This window comes from Carcharodon carcharias, chromosome 5 (assembly GCF_017639515.1).
Source record: "Carcharodon carcharias isolate sCarCar2 chromosome 5, sCarCar2.pri, whole genome shotgun sequence".
Lineage (NCBI taxonomy): Eukaryota > Metazoa > Chordata > Chondrichthyes > Lamniformes > Lamnidae > Carcharodon > Carcharodon carcharias.
The window spans coordinates 170,852,004-170,857,605 of NC_054471.1; positions in this window are offsets into that span (position 1 = coordinate 170,852,004).

Consider the following 5,602-nt stretch of genomic DNA (forward strand, 5'->3'; position numbering starts at 1 on the left):
TAACTTGACAGCACACACATGCTTGCTAAAGAGCAGAAAAAAAAATTAACACAATTAAATACTTTCCTATTGTTCCGAATCTACATACTCTATTGAATACATCAGTAGATATTTAATCCTCTCCCTAGTGTGATGCAACAAGGAACTCCCAGGTGCACTTGCTAAAAGTGGATTTAGAGAAGTGCAGCACTAGGCAGGACTAGTTTCTGCACAAGGGGAAAAAAACACTGTACACCAATTAAAATACACACCACTTTGCCCAACAGGACCTGTTCAAAGACAAACTCTTTTAACAGACAGTATTGCTGTTCCAACTGAGGCCAAACTCTACAGCTATAGATCTTTAACACCAAACACACAAAATTGCCTGGATACTGCACTCACTCTAATGAAACATCTGCCCTATATACCACACTCACCTTAACATAACAAACTCCAACGAAAGTATGTAGGAAGCCCAAAAATAATAAACAGAATGAATATTTAGCAAACTTGTCTTATCACTTGAAGTAAGTGGCCTCCTTCTGTAACCATCGTATTGTATGTATGAAACGAAGATAGCACAATTTTCAAACTACTCCATTGTTCCTTCCCTGTTAAATGCTGACAAGGATCCAAGATGAGCAGCCTTACACACTTTCTGGCTGCACACTGATCAAGTTATTCTGGGCAGTAATCCCAAATAGCATGAAGGGTAGTGACCAGGATTGCAAACTTTTCAAACTTACTCTCGTCTAAATTTGCCCCCATGGCTGGAAGAAAAAAATATGCACAGACTAGCACATCACTAGTAGAAGTTGCATATCTTCTCCCTGACTATGGTGAGCCCTATCATTTCCAAAGAATTTGGATAAAACATTTGAGACATATGCCAAGGGAGTTGTATAGCCTTCACAAGGAATTTCAAGTTGGGGTCACTTTCTTGGAAGTTCACAAGCACTCTCTCTCAAACCTGTAACATCTCTACACAGGGGAAGTTACTTCAAAATGAAGGAACAGGAAGGAGGCTATTCAGCTTGTTGAACCTGTTCTGCCACTTGCTCCTAGCTGCATAAAAATAAAATCCCCTGCAAAAGGCTGGAGTCCAATGTATGGTTTTAATTATTCTTCCTTTCATGAGGAAGGTTGAGTGCATTTACTTTGCAGTTTTACTAATTTCAGAAGAGGGTGGTTGTAGTGTTCAATGGTTGAATTGTTCTGTGTTTGATTGTGAGTCTGTTTACTATTGATGTTTATTGTGCTTGATTGCTTAACCCTAGATGTGGACTCAAGAGAAAAGCAAACAAACTGTAGAAAGAGCTGGAAGCCAGAGCTGAAACGTGGAGTAGACATTTTAAAGCACTGTAAATAAAATCTGTTCCACACATAGAAACTCGTATCATCTCTGCAAAATTCTGAGATGGTGGCATAGTGGTAATGTCATTGAATTAGTAATCCAGAGGCCAAAGCTAATTCTCTGGGGACATGGGTTCAAATCACACCATGGCAGATGATGGAAATTGAATTCAATTAATAAAAGCTGGTCTCAGTAATGGTAATCATGAAACTATCATTGATTATGGTAAAGACCATCTGGTTCACTAATGCCCTTTGGGGAAGAAAATCTGCTGGCCTACATGTGACTCCAGACCCACAGCAATCTGGTTGACTCTTAACTGTCTTCAATAATGGTCAGTTCAAGGGCAATTAGGGATGGTTAATAAATGCAGGCTTTGCCAGCAACACCCACATCCCATGAAAGGAAAAAATATACAAGAGTGGTTTTCCATGTTAAGAACATTTTACAATCGCAGTGACATTTTCCTATTGGATTTAATTGTATGTTTTATAAAAACCAGGCTATGATCATACTGATTCAGAATTGCTAACCATTTAGAATCTAGATCATCTTTGATCTAATTGTAAATTAATGTCAAATTAGTCATACATGCCAAATTGGAAGTTCACACAGACAACAGTTTTGGGGTTGGTTTGTAGAAGCATAAAATGGGTCACTTTCACCTTAGCATTGTGGAAGCACTTCCAGCTTTTGTATACCACAAGCAGGAATTATTGAAAACAGATCATTTGCATTAACAACAGAAGTGTTGAGGAAACAGGAAATGGATGCTGTTGGTCAGACCCTATCTAGAGTACTGCGTTCAGTTCTGGGTGCAACTCAGGAAGGTTATATTGACTGTGGGAGAGGGTACAATGCAGATTTATGAGAATGATACCAGGGTTTAAAGGGTTAAATTTTGACAAGCTTGCATAAACTTGGCTTGTATTCCCTGAGTTTAGAAGGTTGAGTGGTGATCTTATTGAGCTGGTTAAAACAAAGAAAGGGTATATACAGATAATCTTTTAACTCTGTTGAAGGAACCCAGAACAAGCAGGGAAATCTTAAAATTAGAGCCAGGCTATTCAGAAGTAAGATCAGGATCACTTCTTAACGAAAGATTATTGGAAATGTGGAACTCTCATTGAAAAGATTGTGGATACTGGGTCAAATGAAGCTTTCAAAACTGAAATGGATGAGATAGTTGTTAGATACAAGTATCAAGGAATATAAGCCAATGCTGATAAATATAGGGTGAAGTATAGTTCAGCCATGATTTAATTGAGTGGCAGAACAGGCTCCAGAGACTGGATAGCCTACTCTGTTAAAAGAACTGCCAGAGAATTTGAAAATGCCAGCTTTGCTGAAAGACGGTAGGAAAGCAATAAGAATGGAGATAGTTTGAACTGTTTTGAAGGTTAGAATTCAGTGGAGTACTATGGTTCTGACCAGGGCAGAGGCTGGGATGTAACTATACCAGTGAACAATAGTTGGTTGAAAATACTAAAATTTAGATTTTTTTAAAAATCACATAGAACAGAATTAAATTAAAGCAATTAAACAGCTAAATGCATCATTTAATGTAAAATTAATGAGTTGCAGGCTCCAAAGGCATGATCCTTTCTCAAATGCATTGATTTTGTATCCAACATGACCTTGGTGCTTACATTTATTGCCCATCAATACCATTGAAAGAATTTTAGGTAAGATCGCGCCTTTCAAACATATCAAGTTGTCCCAAAGCGCTTTACAGTCACTTTTGTAATGTAGGAAACATAGTGTAAACCGTAGCTAAAGTTATAAGTCCCGTGCAATGGCTAGTTTTCATAACTGACTTGTAATCAGGACCTTTCTTGGCCCTTTTAGGGCTGGATTAACTTGAGCTAGTTTTCTAGTACCTATTCAATACTGGTACATTGAAAAACATTACTTTCATTCTCAACTTTAAAAGTATTTTATGGTGAAGGATAAGTAGCATGGAGAAGTAAAAAGGAACAAGGAACAACTTTCAATGAGACAATTGAACAATTATGTTTCACATTGGTTTTGTACAATTTGGGCTTTGCTATGTAATTCCTGAACAGTTAGATTTTTAAGTGACTGACAAGTCAATAAGTGATTGTGAATTGCAGACTGCCTATAGCAGTATCACTAATACATACAAAAAGGGTAAAGGCTTTTTATTGCCCCTAAATTGCAGGGGACTGTTAATAAAAGCACTTTGAAACAATGTAATTAGTGACTCCTCCAAATATGGCACTGAATTTGGGATAATTGCAGTGAAGTAACGGCATCAACTGTTAGATTTATCCCATACAGATAGTTGACTGATTAATTAGATGGAGATTTTAAAAAGATTCAAGGGTCCATAGAAAATTTATGGGTTGTATGTCAACACTGCTCTGACCAATTTCCACACAGGGTGGTTAACTAGTGTTTAAACTAATTAGGCAAGGCAAGGGGCACTGGGATAAAGCATTAATGAGGGGATAGGCCTAAGTCGCTTCTGTACCCTGTACAGAGTGGCTTTCTTTCCACCCCTCACTCTCTCCACACTTCAACCAAAACCTATTTGAACATAGTGAGACCCCACTTCTGAGTCACTGATTGGATGGCAATACTTAATTGACAAAGTGTCTTGGCCATTGCTTGCCCTGATTCTGCGTGGTCCATAATCACGCCAATCCTATTTTCCTACATGTTCTCTGGTTGTTTTTGGCGGATCTCTTGAAACCTTCTCACAGATCCCAAACGCCAGTTTACCAAGGCGATAAATCACCAAATAGTGGGAAGGCGTTGGAGAAAATTTGCAGGCAAATTGCAGAAAGGTGCAAGAACATCAGAGTAGTGATAATGGGGAACTTCAATTATCCTAATGTATACTGGAAAAGTAAGCACAAGGAGCAACAAGAGAACTTCCAGACCAAACTTCCAGCCCAATGAGAAATGAGGCAGTAGTGGATCTAGTTCTGGGGAACGAAGTGGAGCATATAGACCATACATATAGTGCCAGAGCATTTGAAAAACAATGATCATAATGTTGCTTTGGAAAAGGACATGGATTTATTAAAAATATTAAACTGGTAAAGGACTAACTTCACAGAATCTTTACAGTACAAAAGTAGACCATTCAGCTCATTGAGTCTGCACTGGCTCTCTGAAAGAGCATTCCACCTAGTCCCTCTATCCTGCCTTATCCTCATAACTGGGCACATTATTTCTCTTCAGGTAGCAATCCAATTACCTTTTGAATACCTCGATCGAACCTGCCACCACCATCCTTTCAGGAAGTTTGTTCCAGACTCCAACCACCCTCAGGGTGAAAAAAATTTTCCTCATCACATTTACTCCTTTTGCCAATTATTTTGAATCTGTGCCCTCTAGTTCTTGATGGTCTCTTGAATGAGAAGTTTCTCACTATTTACCTTGTCCATACCCTTCAGGATCTTGAGTACTTCTATCAAGTCTCCTCTCAGCCTTCTTTTCTCCAAGGAACAGAGTCCCAACCTCTCCAATCTATTCCCATAGCTACAGTTCTTTATCCCTGGAATCATCCTTGTGAATCTCCTCTGTACTCTCTCCAATGCCTTACTGGCACCCAGAACTGGACACAGTACTCCAGATGAGGCCTAACTAGTGTCTTATACAAGTTCAACATGACCTCCTTATTCTTGTACTCAATGGCCCTGTTATTAAAGCCTAAGGTACTATATGTTTTATTAACTGCTCTCCCAACATGCCCTGCCATTTTCAATGACCTATGTACATATACACTGAGGTCCCTCTGTTCCTGCACCTCCTTTAGAATCTCTCTTTACTTTATAGTGTCACCATATTCTTCCTGCCAAAATGGATCACCTCACACTTCTCTGCATTGAACTTCATCTGCCACTTGTCTACCTAATCCATCAATATGTTGATGCCCTTTTGAAGCTCATCAAAGTTAACAATATTTCCAATCTTCATAGCATCTGCAAATTTTGAAATCATGCCCTGCACACCACAGTCTGGGTCATTAATATATATCAGGAAGAGCAAGGGTCCCAACACTGACCTCTGGGGAACTCCACAACAAATCTTCCTCCAATCTGAAAAATAACCATTTATCACTACCCTGTTTCCTGTCACTCAGCCGATTTCTTATCCAAGTGCCTACTTTCCCTTTTATTCCATGAACTAGAATTTTGCTCACTGGTCTGTTGTTTAGCACTGTATCAAATGCCTTTTGAAAATACATATATATCATAACATCATTTCCTTTATCAACCTTATCTGTTACCTCCT